Raw genomic sequence first — 22,029 nt, 5'->3', positions numbered from 1 at the left:
TAAGTGAAAAGGTCACATGGTGGGAGAGAATCTAGATTTCCTATACAAAAAGTGAACCAATTTTTGTTGAATGTGTTATATGTTAAGAACTTAAAGAATAAAACCAAGCTTATACCAGTTTTCTCTGGTAAGATTACAGAGGGTGTTCCGTTCTTTGTTTTAGATGTCTATAATGTTTTCATTTTTAAAATATGTTACTTTTTCCAATCCGAAATACAAGATGAGAGACTAAAATCTTTTTTTTCTAAGGGCCATTCTTTTTAAAGTCTTGGGTTACAGATACTCAGAGGTAGCTGGACCTTGAAGCCAGGCAGACCAGGATTAAATAGTGGGTCCAGCATTTTTCAGCTGTGGGCCCTGGGCCGTGTGACTTCACCTTGCTGAGCCTTCTTTTCTTCCATCATCAACAAGCCTCATTGAGAGCCTAGTCAATGCCCCTTTCTGTGCCAGCCCTGAGGACCATCACGGTGGACAAAATCCTCAGCCCCTTCCCACTTGGAGTTGCACCTATGGCTGTAAAATGAGGGTAACTTTTCAGGGCTGATGAGAGGATTATTGTTAGGATTATTATTAACATAATTCCTGGCAAATAAAAGGCCTTTGAAAACTGTTGGCTATTCTTCTTCTTTTTTAAAAAATGTCCAAAGAGTATGACTTAGTTAAAGTAGGATAAGCTGCCTAACAAATCATTCCACACTTGCAATGGCTCACTAATGGAAGCTTATTTCTTGTTTATGTAACAGTCTAAGGTGGGGGCTCCGGATCAGGCACTTCCATTTCATACAATGATCCTCCCCAGGCAGAGGAAGCTCTGCCACCTTCCTTCCAAGGTTACCCTGGGACTTTCTTCCATCCCAGACAGCCAGGAGATGAGAAAAGAGTATGGAGGAAAACCTGGAAAGCTTTTATGATTGGACTAGAGGTGTATACATCATTTTCACTCACATCCTATTGGTCAGAACTTAGTCACATGGCCACATATAAAACTGCAAGGGAGGCTGGGAAATGCAGTCTAGTTGGGTGCCTGGGAAAATGAACAAAACAGGTTTGGGGGACTAGCCAGCAAGTGCTGTCACAGTGAATTAGATGAGGAAACACACCTCAGAGACTGCATGTGTGTGTGTGTGTGTGTGTGTGTGTGTGTGTGTATTTGGTTCCAGTCTGCAAAATTCCAATGCTCAGGAAGCCTTTGTTCTGGAAAGTTCCGAAGCTCTTCTTTGCTGAACTTTTAGTTTTCTGGAAGAACTCTAAGGGGACATCTTTTTAAACTTCTTTTTTTTATTATCAAGATTGTTCTGCCACCATCTGAGATATTACTAAAAAACAACATCAGCCCCCAGCTCTGAATTTCACAAGATTTGAGATGCTGTCAAAAATAAATGCCAACTCATCAGATTCTGTGTGAAAGAGATGCCAACACGCATATAACTCAAACTAAAAGCTGCAGACATGAGCTTTACGTGCACACAGTATCATCCCTCCTCTTCTAAAGAACCTGATACGCCAGCCAGAGAATTTGTGGACTTAACCATGGGAACTGAGAGTAACTAGAATTTTTTTCCTTACGCTGGCTCTCTGCAGAACCAGTAAGTATTGCATGTTTAGAGGGCTAGAAACTTAATTCTATAAGTTTGGTTTACCTTTGTCATCCAGGAGATTATAGAAAGCCCACAGGTGTGGTTGAGATATGGCAAGATGTGTACAACACGATAAACTATTCATTCATTCACCTAATAAATACACATTGAGCGACTCCTCAGTTACAGCACTGTGGGTCCTAGGTTGAGGATACCAAGATGGAAGGCCTGCCCAGTCACTGTCTAGTGAGGGAGTCCGCTAGGTAAACACACAAGAACAATGCACCAAGACACGTGCTACAGGGGAAGCATGTGTGATGGCAGGGGTAGCACAGGTTATTAGAAAGGCCACTTGATTCTTTGCCATTGATAATTTACTCGGCACAGAAGCATAAAGTAACTCATCAGAAAGTCTCCTATGCTCATTAGATGAAACGACTGGAAATGCAAGGAGAAAGGCAGTGTTCTGGGGCGCCATGGGCTGTCATTGGAAAAAGAAGTGGGAACAATACTAGGAGCTACAGATTTTGGATCCTGTGTACCAAATACCATGCACGTTTGTCATTCATTTTGTCAGGCAAGTATCATCACTGCCCATTTTACAGATAGCATCTCTGAGGCACACAGAGATTAAGACCCTTGCCCCATTATGCAGTAATCAGCAGACCTGGGAATTTGGTCTGTTTTGACTCCAAAGGCCGGGCACTTTTCACTGCCACCCCTCACTGCTTCCCCAGGTGGAAGATCAGGGAAAGCAGACCCAACAGCCATGAGACCTATGGCTTAAATGGACTGCTCGGGAGAGGCAGCAAAGGAAGTGGGGGTGGGGAAAGAGGTCAGCCTCAGGAGTCAGTGCTCACTTCCTGGAAGTAATGTGAGGATAAACTCTCACAGTTCATTCATTGGTTTGATTCAACAAATTTACTAAGCAACAGCTGGCTAGGTGCCAGGCGCTGTTCTAGGTGCTGGGGATACAGCAGTGTACAAGCGGGTGGGAAGGGACAGGGGAAGAGGGGCGAGTAAATAAGCCAACATTTTTTGTCACACAGGTAATAAGTAGATGATTTTTCGTTCTTGATGTTGATAATTAGAGACATGCATGTTAACAGAATCTTAGGGGCGGGGGCGGGAATCAATTTAAGCACAAGAAGACTTGGAATTGTGGAATATACCTTTCAGACTCCTAGAGAAGATAACGGACATACGTATAGGAAATAAAGACTCTTTTAAGGACTAGAACCAAAAACAATGATATTTATTCTTTTCTTATCACCTTTCTATATTTGTAAATTTTCTAAAATAAGTATTATTACTTTTATATTCATAGACAAACACATTTACTAAAATGTTAAAGAAAAATAAACTTCAAAAGAACCAGAACCTTCCTCTCCTAGCATTTAGGCGGTAACTGACAAGTCAGCCAGACAGGGCGATGCTTCACTGCTATAGTCACGCGGAATGATATCTTATTTCAACACACTGCCTGATTATTTCAGAATTCACTCACAGGGGTAGCCACAGGAGGAAATACACGCTCAGCACTGAGATATTAGGGACTGAGTCCTGAAGCTTAATTTTTCATTAGGGCATTGTGCCATTTTTCTATTAAGACAGGTTCATCTTTTTTTTTTTTTTTTTTTGAGAGGTGCTGATGTGTAAAACCTCATTTTCCTCCTTAGCACGATGGCCTATGGATTTTATTTTTAATTGATTTCTATGTGCTGCTAAGACTGGCAGAGAAACTGGGCTGGTGAGCTGTCTTGCCACAGTGTTCCTGGTGCTGGAAAGGAAACTGCAGCTCTGTGAGAACAATGCTTTGGAAAATCTGTAAAACCCAGTCAAACACACCTAAGGTTTGTATGAAAGGGCAGGCATTACTCATGGCGCCTTTGACAGTGAGAATGGAGACTGAAAAGCCATCCAGCCCTTCAGCAATGAATGTGCCTGGATGAATCAGCCAGGTCTAATTTAGAAGCCAAGGAAGAATTGTCTAATAATGTCTCCATGTGGTGGATTCAATGCTTTATGTTCCATGTTTTCTGAATAAAAGAAGATCCCCGCCACCCCTCCCCCACCAATATCAAATCTAGAAATGGAAATAACCTCACTCGAACTAACAGGGTTTGTGAGGGACTTAGGATCTTAACATAAGATTCTGTTTCCTGCTAGAAATATTGTTTTAGAAAAAGTAGAGGCAATGATAGAAGGACCACAGGAAACATCTGTGTATACAAACAGGCCAGCTCACTAGGAATAAAAATGCATTATGCATCACGAAGGTCTAAATATTTTTACTAACATAGTTTGTTAACCAAGAACTGAGAAATAAGGTTCCCTAAGAGTCCCCCATCAAATGCTTTCTTCAATATTTCATTTTATTCTTAGGAGAGAAGTAAGTCTGAAATCTTATCTTAGATTTTAGCAATGAGTTTTCTATTAAAAGTTATTTCTTTTCCATCTCAGGCTGAGTAAAGCTCTGGGCCAAGGGGGTTAGGGAATTTGTTTCATAAAACTGACAGCTTGGCGAGCATTCAATCACTCGGCACTACACAACCCAGGAGAACAAATAAGTCCTTTTCTGATGCCGCTCCAGACACATTACGATGTATGTTCCATAGCTTTATTCCTGCATTCATACTGTTTGCTTCCTGCAGCAACAAGAAAAGGGGGCAGAAAGAACATCAAAACCTACCAGGGAAGCGAAATTAATCAATCACACTCTCATTTGGAAGTTGGAGAAAAATGAGCGTGTTGGGTAAGCTGTTTTTGTGGTGCCTGGCCTTCCTTTCCAGAAGGCCAATACGTTTGGGGAACTTTCGGCCATTTTGTTGTCCTGTCCCTAGTGCTTCTGGACACGTGTCCCTGCAAGATCCGACAGAAGCTTTAATGAGGCAGATAAGGCAAGCTCGGTGGCTGCCATTGGCAGAGGTGGAGCCAAGAGCAGGCTACTGGCTCATAGCCTGGGTATCGCTCTGGGCAGCAGAGACCAGTCTGCCCCCAAACCCCACACCAGCAGGGACCCAGCTTGGAAGCTTCCTGTTTAACAGGCCTAACTCAGAGCAGCCAGAGAAAGGAAAGTGTTACAAAATTTCTGCCCTCCTCCCTAAAAAAATTACAAGGATTTTTTTTTTTTTTTTTTGGTACTCATACACAAAGCTCTGATTGAAGAAGTCTTGTGCGAGACAGAACTCATCTGTGCTGTGGGAAGATAGTGGTTACTGTTGGTGAAGGGTAATGAAGAGGGCACAGGGGGCTTCTGGGGGCTGGGGTTGTTCCCGTCTCCACTGGGATGCCGGTGACGTGGGTGTGCTGTTTGTGAAAATTCTTCAAGCAGTGCACTTAATAATACACACACTTTCCTGTATGTATGTTAGGAGTTTGGACAAAAATCTGAAAATAAAAATCCACGATGGCTAATTTTTAGGACTTCTCCCATCCACGTAGCTGGCTTTAAAAGTCAAACATTACCAATAAAAGAATAAACCCTATCCCCTACTGCTTAAAAATTCTGACCTATTTAAAGTGTACGCGAAATAGAAAACCTTTTTAAAATGCTGATACTATTATTTAAGCTTTTACCCACCAAGTCCTTTATGCTTGGGAAAGAATATACTGTAGGCAATTTTGCCACAACTAATATCCTCTCCTCATAAAGTGATACACCAGGGCACAGGGAAATGACAAAGCTCACTTTCATTCTCTGACTCATTTTAAGACAGGGTATTGTTGGAGGCTCTTTCCAAAGACTCAAGTCCCATTTGCGGCCTTTCTCGCTCCTACACTGTCTGAGCCTTGTGGCCTGAGGAATCTCACCCTTACTTTTTTCACATCTCCCTGTATATTTCTCTTTCTCTTTTATTTCCCTGCATGGAATTTCTCCATATTCCTGCTGCTGCTGTCCACCACAGGAACGGACTCTGATACCTTTCCCTGTCACTGGTATCACTGGTGTCCTCAGATGAGTGTCACCTCACTCTGCATTTGTCTCTGCATTTCTGAATGGAGTGGAAGGCTTGGGCCAGGCCAGGCCTTCAAAGGAAAAATGTTTCGTTAGTTTCCTATTCCAAGTGCTCCTCTGTCCTACCATTTGCAACATGTAGTCTCTGCTTATTTACTGAGGTTTATTTTGGAAGAGAAATAGGTGGGATGGGGGTGGGGAAGGGAAGCTTTTGAAGACAAAAAAACCTGTCATTTGGTTTCAAAAGAGTTATGAATAATGGAGGGCTATGGTCGCTTTGCAAATAAAGATCTGAATGTTCTACTGCTGCAAATGATTCTGCATTTTGCTGCTCTTAAAAAATAAAAAGGCTTTTCTAACCATGATTGGATATAGGCACATATTACGTAAAGAAACTGTTCTGCTCACCCAGGACCCAGTTTAAATATTCCCACGTCCAGTGAAGGACTTGCAAGTCCAGGATGCCAGCAGGACCAAAGAATTTGTTCACTCACCTAATATTCACCGGAAATGTCCGGATGAATCCCCAGATGGGCAGGATTATAAGCAGCACGAGGCACAGGCTAGTTTCCAGGAAAGTAGAATGGAGCTCTCAGGCTCCTATATGAAGAGAAGCATTTCATGCAGACCCAGAAAAGCTATCTGAAAGGGCTCGGGATATGTTCTTGCCTTTTCCATTCCCAAGCCCCCTTTTCTGCTCTGTAGTGGCATCCCCATATCGAGTCCCCAGGCTGAACTGAGTCTCCACTGCTGTGGCCCTGATCAGCCTGGCTGTCCAGATTGCAACTCCTCCCCTGGCAGGTGGGGTGACCAACTTGTCCCAGTTTGCCCAGGACTGCCGGGTTTTAAAGCTGAAAGTCCCATGCCCCAGGAACCCCCTCAATCTCAGGCCAACCAGAACAGTTGGTCACCTTGGTGGCAGGCCACTAGCCAAACTCCTCTTTACCAGCTGGGCCCGGTCAAAGCCTGAACCAGCAGAATCACCCATGTCCCCCAGTGCTTACAAATTCTGACCTATTTAAAGCATATGAATTTGGACAGTGTATTTAAAGCTGCTGCTTGAAGGTGCTCCTGGCTACTGACTACGTCTGTCAGGTTTCCTTTCGTCCCTCATTTTCAGCTCACTCACTGTTTCCATCATATTCCCTTCAGAACTGGGTGCGCAGATGAGTACAGGGGCCAATGCCAAGGTTTTCTGACCACTCATCTAGATCTGGGCTGCCTCACCCCCAGCTGTAAAGGGAGGGTGGGGCCCAGGTACCCAAACTCTCCCCCCTTCCCTAGCTCCCTGGCCCATCAAGGGGCCTGAATGACAGAAGCCAGGGCGTTGTCACAATTTACTCTGTCTACCAGGGATTACCAAGTCCCACGGAGTCGGATTCCTAAAAACTTCTGGAATTCAGCCTCTTGCCTCCTCATTCACAGCCACCATACTGCTTCAGCTCAAGGTCAAGGTCACTGGTCTCCCTGGATTTCTGCAAAGGAGTCTTTTTGGTCTACCTTCCCTCCTGCCCCAGTTCATTCTCCACTAGGGCGAAAAACAAAACATGTAAAGTAAATAATGTCACTGGCTTCTGAAAGTGCTTAGGATAAAGTCCAAGTTCTTTACCAAGGTTTACTGGACCCTGTCCACTTTTTCAGCTCCTCGTCCATAACCTGCCCTTCTGCCACCTCAGTTTCCTCATCTGCAAATGACAATAGCTGTTTCTAAATACTGCTGTGCAGTTTAAGTGAGAGCATGTAAATTAAATTCCTGGCCAGGTGCTTCAGCTCCATTATGGATTTGGAGAACTTGGAATCTTCACCCCATCCACAGAAGTGGAAAAAGGAATGGGGCGTTTGGCACTGGCCATCACAGAGAGAAGGGAAAAGCAACAGATTTGAAGGAAGGGTAGAAGCATTCCATACAGATGGGGGATGAAGAGCTTTGTTTTCCAAACATCCGAGATGGAGCTGAGAGTGGGTCCAGTTGACTAGAGGAAGGTGGGATGAGTGGTGGTGATTAAAAACAAGAGGGACAAGGGTGGGGCCCCACTGGTATGCTCACATACGCTGAGCTCACGCATGGGTGGATGGCACAGAGCTAGGTGGGAAGATAGAAGTACTCAAAACACAAGAATTTGACATTTCACCACCGATTAATGGGGACAGACCCCTGTAAATAACAGAAATGAGGCTCTGAGTTCATGCCTTTTAAGACTTGCTCTTGGAAACAGACAAACGGGGAAATTTGCCTAGTTGTAATTTTTTGAATTAAACATATTATCAGCATCTAAGTACTACAGAGCACACGGCCAGGAGCCACGGAGGGATGGGTTGTTCTAGATGGTGATTAAAATGAACTTTAGGAAGTGCTGCCTGGCTCAAGAGAATGAATGCTGGTTTCAGACCAAGCCACAAAAAAAAAAAAAAAAAGACACATGATTCCTGCTCTCAAAAAAACAAAACAAAACAAAACAAAACTAAGAGGGGGAAACAGACTGAGAAAGAAAAGAAAAAAACATAGGTTCTGTGGGAGAAAACACAGATATGTGCACACAGGGAAAAAAATGATTCCACATTGCTCTTTTATTTTACAAATATTCATAAGAAAAACAGCCTAGCAGCTACTTCTCTACATGTGTATTTATTTTTAACAAGAACAACATTCTCAGCACTGATGAAAGCTAGATCAAGAATCAAGGTGGCCAACATGATAGTCCCCTTTCCAGGGACCTCTCTTGGCCCCCTGGCCACTCCCACCCCTTCACCTCCAACCCTGTCCCAGGGCATTTGGCCTTTGCCTTCCAAAATAGACAAAGACCTTAATTAGGGTGAAGATACAAGGATGGGGGACTCGGCTTCGTGATCTGTTTGCCTCACCTGCTTCACTTTTTTTTCTTTCCTAGTTAAGTTCTCTGCCACTGTTTAATTGCAGAGAACAGCAGCTTGGACAATAAATGGGCCTCTCCGTCTAGGCTTGTCCTTCGTAGTCAGGCAATTCCTTCCTTCACCCTGCCTGGCTTTCCAGCCCCTCCCAAGGAGCCCCAAATTAAAATGAATGCACTCTGGAACAACTGCCTAGGGGGTAACCCAAGCTAAAAGTGGTCCAAGTAAAGTTGGGACTGACAGAGGGCCAGATCCTTGGGACAGGAGCAGGAAGCAGGCTCCTCCCAGCTGGTGTGAGCCAGCAACCACGGCTCCCTGCATACCAGGAGGTAACAGCTAAACCCCAGGCCACACCGGTTTAAGATGCGGGAATTAGTCCTTAAGCCCCGATAGATAATGTTCAACCGAAGATCCTAGGACCAGCAGCCCCGCAGCACCTGGGAACTTGTCAGAAATGCAAATTCTTGGGCCCCACTGGGGGCGGGTCCCAGGAATCTGTATTTTAACAAGCCCTACAGATGATTCTAATGCACGCTAGAGCTTGAGAACCACTGGCCTACAGGCCTCTGAGAAAGGGAGGAGCCGAGAAAAGGAGGAGCGCTGAGAAAGGGTGGAGCTGTGCTGGGCTGGGAGGGAGGGAGACACAGGTAAAGCTGCTGGGCATCGAGCTGGTGCACATCAAGCGAGAGCAGAGGGGCAGAAGGGCACAGTGAAGCACGCGTGTTCTACAGCCGCGCCATCCAATATGGTAGCCACCAGCACAGGTGGCAGCTTCCATTCAACATTTAAAACAGAAAGACAAATATTGCATGATCTCACTTAAATGTAGAATATTTTGGAAAAAAAACCCCACAACATTTATAGTAACATAGAATAGAATGGTGGTTACCAGATGCTTGGATGTGGGCAAAAAGGGAAGGTTGAAAAAGAAAAAAGAAAAAACTAAGTAGAAGGATGGCCGCCAGGGGTTGAGGGGAGGAGGGTGAATTGGGAGTTAGTGTTTAATGAGGACAGAGATTCGGTTTGCCAAGATGAAAGGGTTCCGGAGATGGATGGTAGTGATGGTTGCACAACAATAAGGATGTACTTAATACCACTGAACTGTACACTTAAAAATGATTAAGAAAAAATTAAAATGTCAGACTTCAGCCACACCAGTCACATTTCTAGTGTTCAATAGTGACTTACGGCTAGTGGCTATCATATTGGACAGTGTAGGACATTTCCATCATCACAGAAAGTTCTATTGAACCACATTGTAGAGAATCCCAGTTCCACCTCCTGTGAGCTGTGTGACCTTGAGTAAGTTACTAACCCTCTCTGAGCCCCCGATTCCTCCTTTATGAAATAAAGCTCATAATATCCATCTACCTCATATGGCTGTTATGGAGCTGGAACTAAAATAATAAATGTAAATCACCTGGTACAACTGTCCAGGCTATAGAAGGAGCTTGATAAATAATAGGCAATACCCTTGCTACTATGATTTTATAAGCAGTCATTGGAGAAATTTTCTAACAGAATGAACAGTCTGCACTGGCTAAGATGGACTCCTTTCACTACGTTTTGATTGCAAATTTCGAAGCTTATGTAAGTGGCTCTGTTTTCAGCAGGACAAGCCTGCAGCACCATCCTGAAGCAATACCCATTTGCTGGCAGGTCAAAAATGGGGCATTGTAATCCAGAAGCAGTACTGTAGGAGACTTGTAGTAAGGCTACAATTCTTGAAGATGGAGAGCCTCATTTTGTGTGGAGCTTTTTCCTTTTTCCCTTTTTTTTAAAAAGCTCTTTATTGGAATATAATTGCTTTACACTGTTTTGCCAGTTTTTGCTGTACAATGAAGTGAATCAGCTGTATTTATATATATATCCCCATATCCCCTCCTTCCCACGACTCCCTCCCACCCTCCCTATCCCAGCCCTCTAAGTCATCATCACACATCATCCAGTGGAGATCAACTTCTTTTTCCTTTTAAACCACTAATGTCACATCTATGGGAAGTTCCATTACATGAGACTCAAGGCTTCAGTGTCTTTCATCTAGAAAGATGTCCAAGAGATCTTGTTACTTTCTTGCAAACCTCTCCCGATAAAGAAAGTAAACAAAACACAGCCGAGACATCATCAAAAAGCCTATAAATAATAAAAGCTAGAGAGTGTGTAGAGAAAAGGGAAACTTCCTACAATGTTGGTGGGAATGTAAATTGGTGCAGCCACTAAGGAAAACAGTATGGAGGAGGTTCCTTAAAAAACTAAAAATAGAGTTGCCATATGATCCAGCAATCCCACTCCTGGGCATATACCCAGAAAAAAATGAAAACTCTAATTTGAAAAGATACATGCACCCCAATTTACACAGCAGCACTATTTACAATAGCCAAGACACGGAAGCAACCTAAATGTCCATCGACAGATGAATGGATAAAGATGTGGCACATATGCAATGGAATACCACTCAGCCATAAAAAAGAATGAAATAATGCCATTTGCAGCAACATGGATGGACCCAGAGATTATCATACTAAGTGAAATAAATTAGAGAAAAACAGATATCATATAACATCACTTATATGTGGAATCTAAAAAAATGATACAAAGGAACTTACTTACAAAACAGAAATAGACTCACAGACATAGGAAATAAACTTATGGTTACCAAAAGGGGGAGGAGGGATAAATTTGGAGTTTGGGACTAACAGATACACACTACTGTATATAAGACAGAAAAACAAAGTCGTACTGTATAGCACAGGGAACTATATTCAATATCTTGTAATAATCTATAATGGAAAAGAATCTGAAAAATAATGTGTATATATACACAACTGAACCACTTTGCTATACACCTGAAATTAACACAACATTGTAAATTAACTATACTTCACTAGAAAACACACACACACACACACACACACACACACATAGCTAAGAGCAGTTGTACAACCTAGAGACACACTCTCTACTGAAGAGCAGTCATGAGGGAGAGAATGGGCTGGGAAAATGGGAATAACACTTCATATGGGGTTTCATTCTAATTAGGAAATAGGGAGTCACTGAATGTTCTTGAGCTAGAGTAAAAAGTTAGAGGGGTGATTTAGCAAGAGGAAGACCAGCTGGGGGAGCAAGATAGGAGTGGGGCAGAATAGTAAGGAGACTGAGGATACTGCCAGGTGAGCCATGCTGAGGCCTTTGCTCCCGGTAGCAGTGGCCAGGGCTGAGGAGAGGAGGACAGTGGGTCGAGCCTACGTGAACTGGCAGCAGAGCTGACATGGGCAGCCAGGAATAAAGGGTCCAGGCTCCCATCATTGAGGCTGCATGCTCAGACATCATGTCCAAGAGGCCAGATTTTCCCTTCAAACTCCTTTGGAGGGATTTCCCTGGCAGTCCAGTGGTTAGGACTCTGCGCTTCCCCTGCAGGGGGCCTGGGTTCCATCCCTGGTCAGAGAACTAAGATCCCGCAAGCCGTGCAGTGTGGCCAAAAACAAAAAAACAAACAAAACAAAACACAACAAAAAAATCCCACGTCTTCTTAAGAAGCATTTCCATTCTTCACAGGGGCTTTAGAGGAAGCCAGCTCTGTGGGTGATGGGTCAGAAGAGTCAGGTAAGGGACTCGCAGCAGGACCCTCGCTCAGGTTGGTTTTTCTGGCTTAGAAATCATAACAAAGGCTCCCTTTCCTGATCTACTCAGGCCTCCTGGGTGAATCCCAGACTTTCTATTGTTATGGATGAGTAACATTAAAAAAAAAAGGAGGATCTAACATGAGTTGGACAATTTCTGACTGTCAAAAAAAGATGTTAAACTACAAATGTCATCATTCATAAAAGACTTTAACACTAAGAAAAGTGGGAAAGGCCATTTTAGAATAAAGGGAAGTTCTGTAAAATGGAAAAGGTTTAGCTTTTAAAAAGAAACAGTACATTTTCACTCTTCTTCCATAAATTTTGTCCTACGCGGGGCAGCAGTCCTCAAGTCTGGTCTATAGGGATCACTGGTTTATGTGACTTTCCAAAGCGGTTCTCTGTGCAGTTTGGGTTGTAAGAATCAGACTTGATGACCCCAAATCTAGCTGCCCAGCTCCTAAGAGCAAAAACAAAGCTTGAGGTTTCTGGCGTGGGTGTGTCTAACATGGAAAGGTCAGGCAGAATCAGTCTCTTCTAGCCTTCTTAACATTCAAGTGAGAAGCCACAAAGGATCCTAGAACAAATATTGATATTTTAACATTCAATAATTTCATATTTCGTCTAGCAGGTTAGTGATTTTTTTTTTCATAAAAGGAAATTGCAGCCAGAGCTAATTGCTCAATCTAAAATTTATCTGGACATTGTTTAGATATTGGAAAGGAAATGGTAACATTGCAGAGTTTTAGCAAAGAGGAGAGCGTTCTCTTAGAAAAAAATGTAAATATAAATTAATAGAAAATGCAGCCCTGAACGGTTTTCAAAGCTTCGATGTACACAGTCGAAATAGCGCCTCTATTTTGAGCTTTCCTTGACATTTTTCTTATTTTTAAATGCAAAAGGAAATTCATCAGCACAGGCTCAATCCATTCCCATCCATTGATTTGTTAGCCAATCAATGGCCACTGTAATCTGAAAAAAAAATAACACCAATTTCTATGAACCTTTCCAAGCGAGGCCGTGTTCAGCTAAGCTTAATAAAGAGAAAACCAGCAAGGACCATCTGGAAAACACTCTTCCGGAGTCGCGAAAGATAGTGGCAGCCTTTGCCCAACCTGCTATAAATAAGTGTCTCAGGAAAAAAAAACACTTGATTTTCAAATCTGTTTCTACTTAATACAGCTGCAACAGAGTTTATTTAGCTTTTCCCTATAGCACGAAGACTGTTTGCATTTTTATGACAAGGGTCTAAATGTTTTTCACAGCCATTTCCATTGCCATTATTTTGAGGAACAACATACCACTCGGACCTGTGTGTTGGCTTCTGCAGCACACAGCGGTGGCCCCAGTGGCCTCTGCACCACGAGACTGGCCTCCAAAGCCCAGATTTATGATCCTGCTTCCTCTCCCAGTGTTGCAGCCATTACCCAAATCCAGGCCTGCGAGGGATGGGCAACTCAGAATGACCAAGCATCACGTGCTGCAAATCAATTATTTATCTGCCTGGACCCAGCACTTGGTGGATGCTTGCCAGCTCACTGCCTCTTCCTTCACGCTGACAAGCAAAGAGTCGAACTGCTCTTCAAGGGAGGCTAGAGCTCGCCAGTGAAGGTCTATTGCTGACTTGGCCAACCCCTATGTGCTCACCTTTCCATCTTTCCTCACTGGCTAAGCCTGCAAAGGAATCCCTCTACACTAGACACTCGGAACTCCTTCAGACACTTTGGAAAAGGTCAGCCTGCTTTGGATGGCTGCAGAATAAAGTGGCCCCCAGTGATGTCTGCATTGAGCACCTGGCCATACCCTTGAGCACCCCCAAACACCCATCCCACTCCAAAGACTGTCAGGGCGGGGTTGGCCCTGGGACACTGTCCTGTGTAACGAGCCATCCACCTCTCAGTTCTCTCTCTGTCCCCCAAGCGCCGATCCCATTTCCATGGATGTGCAGGGAACGGTTCACCCCATGACAGCTTCCCCGTGAAGGCATGATCACTCCCCTACTAGCCTTTCCAGGGACCACCAGGAAGAAGCTGGCGGAGGGCTCACCCAGCGGCAGCATTCCATCTGTGGCTGTTGACTGCAGGCATTACCAGGACCGAACTGGCTGAAGAAGCCCTGCTGCCGTTCTCTGTCCTAAGCCAAACTGCTGCAGGGAAATAAGTGTGTGTGAGAGGGAGAAAAAATTGGGAGGGGTGGTGAGGCCCACCTGAATTTGAATGTCCAATAATTTTGAAAACTGCTCCATCTTCTCACCATTGACTTTTTCTCTCAACAGTACTGGAAAAGGCAGAAATTAGTGGCGGGTAAAGGGCTGCCATGATCTGAAATGAGTCCATTACCGAGTTATGAGCAGAGCTCTCCCAAGTACACTAAAGGGCTAAATTAATTGGCTCAGGCTTAAGATGCTACTGGAGAAATGACAGTGGGGAGGGGATGGGGGTGGAGGAAGATGTCTGGTGGCTTCAAAGGCATGCCTGGAATCAGGTGCATATGAAAAAGAAACTGGGGAGAAATAAACCTGTTCTCTTCATGAAAAAACAAAGAAGCTGTTAGTTGTTACAATGTGCCCCCCAATTACCTACGACTTATTTGATCATCTGACTTTAAAAAAAATCTCCGTGCTTATACAATCTTATAGACCCTTCCACCCACCTTAAAATTAAATCAGGCACATGACCCGCTTCCAACTTTAATTAATTACCCCCATGGATTGTACATATAAGTCAGAGAGGGAAATTGTGTCTTTTACTGTTTCAAACTGAATTTTCCAAAAGCCACAGATTACTTATTAAATCTTAGTCTAGACCAGTGGTTCTCAACCAGGGTCCATTTTGTCCCAGAGGGGACATTTGGCAAGATCTGGAGACATTTTTGGCTGTTACAACTGGGGGGGGGGCAACACTTCTGGCATCTAGTGGGTAGAGGCCAGGGATGCTGTTAAACATCCTACAGTGCACAGGACAGCCTCCCACAGCAAAGAGTGATCTGGCCTAAAATGTCAATAGGACCAAGGTGGAGAAACTGTGCTCTAGATAAAGGCAAATATGCTTGGCCTTTAATATTCGTATCTTTGGCAGTCACCAAAGGAGAAAAATCCCATTTTCCTTGAAATCTAAGGTTGGCTTACATATATGTTTACTAAGGACATATTTACTCCTTCCCAAATAAATGAAACAGGTTCTCAATCTGAATCTAGGAACATTAAAGAAACATTGTGATGATAGTGGAGCTACGTAGGGTGCACTTTAAATGCACATTTCATCAGTCTAAATGGATGGAAATTAATATCTCATAAAATAAAATGATTATCTAGTTATGTTCCATACAAAACCGAAATCAATACACTGCATCTTACTTAACCTGCAATTAGTATTTTAAAAAAACTAAACCAAGGAAATGCCATTCTTTCCTATTTCTTGCTAGCTGGGTACACATTTCTGAGCATGAGGCATCAGAAAGCAAACACGCAGACAACCCCCCCCACCCTTTTAAGCAGATTTTTCCAGAGCATAAAAAAGCTTTCTGAATCATTCCATTTTATTTACTGTAGATTCAATCATTCTTTAGTGAACAAAACATGCAGCCCATTCTGTTGGTTATGCCTGCCTGGCTTTCCAAATACCCTCAAAACTGGGATGATGAATCATATACTTTGGCCCCACTGTGCCAATTAATAGTAAGCAAAGACTTCCACACAGCCAAGATAGGACATGTGTGTGTGGGGGGGTGTCCTTCAGTCAATTGTTTCCATAAAGTCTTATGAGCAGGTGCTGAGATTCTCTAAAATTCCTTTAGTTCTAGAACATCCTGTGTGGCTGTGCAGTGCCCCCAGCATGGGGACGGGCTTTGGTCAGGAAAAAATGCAGGTTCCTAGAGTTGGCCTAGAGCTTCCAGGCTAAAACCATGGAGAAAAGAATGGCTGACAGCTATGTCATTTCTACCCTTCCAGGCCACCATTCCTTTCTCTGAATTATAAGGCCAAAGTGGGCATACACACAAAGGCAAAAATACCAACAATGACAAAAACACCCAAGCGTACCCAGCCTTGGCTGCCAGTGAGGTCCAATTCTGCTGCTGAGAAAGAACAGTTGCTACAGTGCAGCTGGAGGAGCTTTTCCAGGGAACTGGTAATACCCTGGCTGTTAATGAATTATTTTTCGCCAGAATGTCGGATTCTTCCTGTGCTCCAGTAAACAGTCTGCTTCTGCCATGGGAAACAAAACCAGCTCCTTCCGAGGAGCTCAAGAAGGTCAGCCAAGGGTCCCTTGTGGGGGCAGCCCCCTCAGGAGCCAGAGCCACAGGCGCCTGACCTATAAATCACCGAAGCCCCAAGTTCATTATTCCAGCCCTTTCTGTCTCCTCGGGCCATGCCCAGGGCCCAGGGCAGGGCCCAGGAAGACCACAGTGCCCGCTGCGACTCCCCCCACCCTCCTGAACTCTGCCTTGTTCAGGGGTCCTCATCCGCAGCACCACGGGTGTGTGAAACTGGCCTTCCTGGCATTCATCCTGTCTCTCTCGCAGAAACTGCATTTATTCCCTTGCTCTTGTTTTCATCAAGCTGTCAGGAAATGACTATGTGCATCCCCCCTTTTTCCTTTATCCTTTAAGACTGGCCCCAGCCCCAAATAACCCACTCTCAGCACAAGGGTGTCTACTTGGTACACTATTCTCTAAACACACATCCCCGGGAAGGATATTATTAGAGCAAGTGTGAAGGAAATCAGTCTCTCAGGAGGAAGACAGCTCTCCAATTGACAAGGACACCGGCCTGTGGTGGGCTGGGGTGGAGGGAAGGAAAGCCAGCCCTGCCCACCCCCACCCCTGCCTTGCTCTCTCATCTCCACTCAGTTTCAGGGGCCCACATTCCTCACGGAAGGTGACTGAGCAAACATGCTCATAGGTAGGCTTGATGGGGACCCCCCCCAAAATGGTACCTTAGCCACCGAAAATCAAAGTTGCCTGATGCCAGACTGTTGTGGCTCTTGAGTCAGTTCCATGCCTCCCACCTGCCATGGGGATGGAGGGCGTTTATGCCCCCAAAACTTCTGGAGGTGCTGCGAGGCTGAAGGCACAAGTGGGAGGAGCAGAGCTGTCTGATAGAAATATGTATGTAATTTTAAAGTTTCTAGTGGGTCCATTAAAAAGATTAAAAGGAACAGGTGATATGAATTTCAACACTAGTTTATTTAACCAATATACTTAAAATATTATCATTCTAACATGTAATCAATATAAAAATTACTAACGAACTATTTTACATTCTTTTTTTTTGTACTAAGTCTTAGAAATCCTACGCATATGTTATCATCATAGCATATCCTACTTTGGGCTAGCCACCTTTCACCTGCTGAAAAGTCACATGTGACTAGTGGCTACTATATGGGATGGTGCAGATATAGAATATTTCCGCCATCATAGAAGGTTCTATTAGACAGTGCTGGGCTGAAAGACCAAAAGAGCTGAGGGAAGAAGAGTGGGACATGTGATAGCAGGATGGGTGATAAGAATTACAGCAGAAATGGGAACTACAAGGACTGGGATGTTCTAGAAGCCCAGCCCCACCTCTAAGTGGAGATTAAAATGGGCTCTTAAGAAAGGCCTGGGGCCCATGCTGACATTGTGGGGGGCTGCCCTCACAGCAGTGGCAGGGCCAGCGAATATAATCATTACTTAAGGCATCTGCTGCTTGAGCAGGCTGTATCTTAGCTCTTCTGATCTGTTTAAAGCAGGGGCTGGGACAGAAGATCACCAAAGTCACGTATGTTCTTTCAATAACAATTCTGGGTTTGCAATCTAATTTGGTGAAGCAGATACAGAAACATGATCAAATTACATGTGCCTGTGTCTGCGCGTGCATGTGTGTTCCTATGTGTGTTCTTGGCTGGAGAGAGGAGGAAGGTCATGTGCGAAATCCAGAAGTACTAACGCCGCCACCCAAATCACCTCCTCAGCAGCTGCCATCAGAACACAGGAGAGCGGTTAGCCTTGAAAGGCATATCAGAGATGGCGAGCCACAAAGGAGACGCCTTGAGTCTAGGAAGAATGAGATGATGGGCATCCAGGCAGACGGTCAGGTGGGAGGGAGAAGTGGTTATCAGAGGCATTCTCCAAAGACAAGTGCTGCCAACTCTACAGCAAGGATGTCACCCCGATCCCCAAATCAAGCTTAATTCATAATCCCACACAGGCTTTTGTGCAGGGGAGAGTGCAATTAGCCATCTTTCCCCCTCCTTGAGAGCCCCATTCTCTGAGGTCCCCCTCGTATACTGATCATGGAGGCACCAGAGTCAGAAACACCTCACATATGGATTCAAATCCTGGCTCTCCCAGTGGCCCCAGAATTTCTAGGGGGTTAAAGGCCACCATCTGGTTGGAAGGAGGCTAAAAGACTTGCTTTGATGGTGCAGTTGCAGAGCAAGAACCCACCTCATTCTAATTTAGAGTTTATTTATTTGAGACGTTTAAGAGTCAGAAATACCTTACCTACTCTCTGGGCCCACCGTGGACCTCAGGCTAATTAACCCTCAGTCTCCTCATGCATAAGGTGGGAATGCTATTGCTCATCTCATATGGGATTGTCGGCTTGGAACTACCCAGGACGAGAACTGCAGCGTGACACTAGGCACTCCAAGACCCCAACCAAACACAAATCTCTGGATTTCTCCCTGCTGGTCTCCCTTGATAATGACTTACAGCTCCCTCCCACCACCACTCACTCCATCAGTTCCATCATTTAGCCACTCAACTCTCATTCATTAAGCAACAGTTGGGTGTTGGGAATTCCCAGATGAAAAGGTACAGTCTTTCCATCTGAAATGGTCAGGGACTATTTGGGGTTTATCTACTTGGCACATAAGCACATACGCTGGGTGGCTGGGCTGCCTCACTGGTGCCCACCTCCCCCAGTTAGGTACTGTATTTGGTAGGGACTGAGGATTCTGGTCTCTGGGAGAAATAAATAAGAGACCTGGGGGAGGGGTAGAGGAACATGTTGCCCCTTTAAGTCATAACCACCGAAGTCTGGAATCAGACACTCAACTGGAAATTTCTCTGAGCCTCAGATTCCTTATCTGTAAAATAATGTCTCTGTCACATCATGGTTTCCTACATGTAAAGTGTCTGGCAGACAGAGGGCAACAACAAATGTTCATTTCCTTCTCAACTTATTTCCCCCTCCACTATTGTCCTTTCCCGAATCTGAGGGTTAGAGAAGGAGCCAGAGAATAGTCACTTGCTATTTTCTTACTGTAGATTCAGAGCACATTGTGTGTGGATGTCTCCACATACAGGATACCTCCATTCTGGGTCAAATGGTTTTGGGGAGGCTATTTCTATCTAGTTTTCAGGTCACTACAGCTACAGCTATATTGGTCTTCTGATGCTATAGCACTCCCAGCAACGCCTCGTCACACACCTTCCAGACTTTTCTTTTTTCTTTTCTTTTTTTGTATTTCAGGGGCCCTGTCTTCTTGGTGACTCTGTTTTCTGGCTACCGGACTTTTCATTTACTTCACAGCTCTTGCCCAAATGCCCACCAACCAAGTTTTCATACTGGCAACTGGCCATCACCTGGAAAGCTGTTTTCTCATTTGTTCCTGAGATGGGCAGATTTTCCTTGGCCAAACCTCACCTGTGGACGTCTGGGACGTCTCTGCATGATAAAGGACCCCCTAGGTGGCTAAATGGTCCAATGGGCTGGTGCCAAAGCAGTCAGTACCCCAAGATCCCATCTGACTTGGCTTGTGGTGCCCGGCCACCTTGTGCATGCCTCTACTGGGCATCTGTCAGGATGAGGTGCAAGTGCCCAGTCACAGGATATTGTGTGTAGGGGGTGGGTAGGTGGCTTCTCTGGGCTTCTAAAGCGTAGAGAAATTGGGATGCCACCGGGGTTTCAGTCTTCCAGGCACCTCGCTTTTGGAAAGTAGCACAGCTCCCCGTGTTCCCCTTTGAGAAGAAAACGCCAAGGACAAAACAGTGGGTAGGGGCGTAATGCTGCTTGGGGGAGCGGCTCCTACCCAGTAGCCTCCCCACCGTCCTCCTCCCACGCTGCCACCCCTCTACCGTAACAAAGGCACATCACAACACATCTTCAAAGTTATCAGAAGTCTCTTGGTCAATCAACAAACGATTTTGATGACTCAAAATGAGGAAGAGAGACATTTACAAAACGGTGGGAAAGACTCCCTGGGAAAAGCACAGAAAACCTTGCCCGATGCATGAAAGGCTAAGAATTGTTTTCTCCCTGCTGGCTGCTTTTCTCTCTGTTCTAAAGAGAAGCTTCCAAGAATCAGCTAAATAAAGGGATCACACTAGAGGATGAGAGATAATGCTAAACCAACAAAAACAAAGACCCAAATGAAACAGAGCCAGCCATGAGAATCCGCGATTATCAAAACTTTGTTTGGCCGTATCTATTTATCATCGCTGCACACCCGGGCTCTGCGAAATATCATTCTGTTGATGTCACTTATCCTCAGCAAAATATTTACACATCCTTAAAAACGCCAGATGAGGGGGGCCGCCCGCGCACTGCCGCGAGCGGCCCCTCAAGCCCGATCGCCGAGTTCTGGGTAGACCGTGAGGTCGGGGCACGACGGTGGGTGGCTCCTTCGGGCACAGGTAAAAGCTACTGACAGTTCCGGGAACGCAGCCACCCGGGCGCTGCGCCCTGCCCTGCCCACCTCTCCCCTACCTGACTCTGTAAGAAGCAGCCACATCCCCGATATGGTGTCAGCGCCTCCTTCTCCTCCCCCTGCCTTTCTCATTGATTAAGTTCTCAAACCATTGTTAAAACCGGGTTGCTTTTCTCTGGAAAACTGGGCTGAATTCATTAAGCTTCCCCCATCACAAAAGGAATATTCATAAAAGTTTGGCAGGCAGAGAGGGAAGCTGACTGCGTGCCTTGGGGTGGGTGACAATTTGCTCCTCTAAAACCACCTTCTTCTTCCATGCCCCATCCCTCTCTCCATCCATCCGTCGTGCCCCAAACCTACTCCAGGGACTTCTGATAGGGAAAAACAAAGCAGCAGCTGTTTGGCAACATTTCTACCCCTCGCCGGCAACTGTGGTGGGATGCCATTTCCCCACCCAGGCGGAGCTTATCCTGAACAATAGTCGGGCTTTAAATGGCAAACAAGCAAACACACAGAGCATAACCCCAACCCCGAAAAAGCCAGCGCGAAGAGAGGCAAGAACTCCCTCCGCAGCAAAAGGCACCGCTGAAACGCACGCAAAAATGCAGCGAGAAGGCTGCTCGGTGCCTAACATGGCAGAAAGCCTGAGCTGGTGCGGCCACCCCGGGTCTGGGCAATGGGGGGCACGAGGGCTCCCGGGGCGCCGACGCTCACTCACCCGGTTCCGGGAGGATGCGGGGCTGGCCGAGCGTCACAAAGACGAGCCCAGTGCGATCTGGCAAAACCCAACTTTCCACCCGGCTCGCCAGGGCCGCCAGATACGTCAACAGAATCCATCTTTCGAAGGGCCTGGAAGGCGCCGGGTTTTCCGGGCCGGGGCAGAGCGGCAGAGCCGAAGGCGGCCCGGTGCGATGCCCCGGGCGCGGAGTCCGCCGCGCGCCGCCCTCTGCGACCGGTGCCAGCGCTGGTAGCGGCCCGAAACCCACTTCGGGGCCCCCGCCCCGCCGTCCGGCGCCGCCTCCCCGGCCGGCCCCGGCCCCGCCGGCCAGTGCGCGGCGCCTGGAGCAGGAGCGGGGCCCGGGGACGCCGGGCGGGTGGCGGCCTCCGCTCGCGTCCCCGCCCCCGCCCGGCCCTCCCCGCTGGCCCCGGCCTCCCGGCGCCGTCCTGCCCCCGGGAGCAGGCCCCTCCCCGGGCGCCGGGCCCCGCCAGGCGCGCCCAGCCCGGCGCGCCCCCTGCGTCCCGGTGGCAGGTCCGCGCGGGGAGGGCAAGGCGGGGGTGGGGGGGCGACCCCGGCCCGCACGGGGGCGCCGCGGCCGCTACCTTGCAATCGCGGCCGCCGCCTCCAGGAAGCCGTGGAGTGGTCGCGGGTGCGG

The 22,029-nt window shown here is 46.2% G+C and overlaps 1 protein-coding gene across 1 annotated transcript in view; it reads right to left on the bottom strand.

Moving 5' to 3' along the window:
- The window catches only part of RAI2 (retinoic acid induced 2), a 59,164-nt gene extending 37,459 nt beyond the window's left edge, over positions 1-21,705 (bottom strand). Inside the window, exon 1 of the mRNA XM_057718493.1 lies at positions 21,375-21,705. The gene's annotated coding sequence lies outside the window, so the exon portion shown is untranslated. The remainder of the gene's footprint in view (positions 1-21,374) is intronic.
- Between the last annotated feature and the right edge of the window lie 324 nt (positions 21,706-22,029).

This window comes from Hippopotamus amphibius, chromosome X, assembly GCF_030028045.1.
Source record: "Hippopotamus amphibius kiboko isolate mHipAmp2 chromosome X, mHipAmp2.hap2, whole genome shotgun sequence".
Taxonomy (NCBI): domain Eukaryota; kingdom Metazoa; phylum Chordata; class Mammalia; order Artiodactyla; family Hippopotamidae; genus Hippopotamus; species Hippopotamus amphibius.
This window is presented reverse-complemented; position numbering and strand designations above follow the sequence as displayed.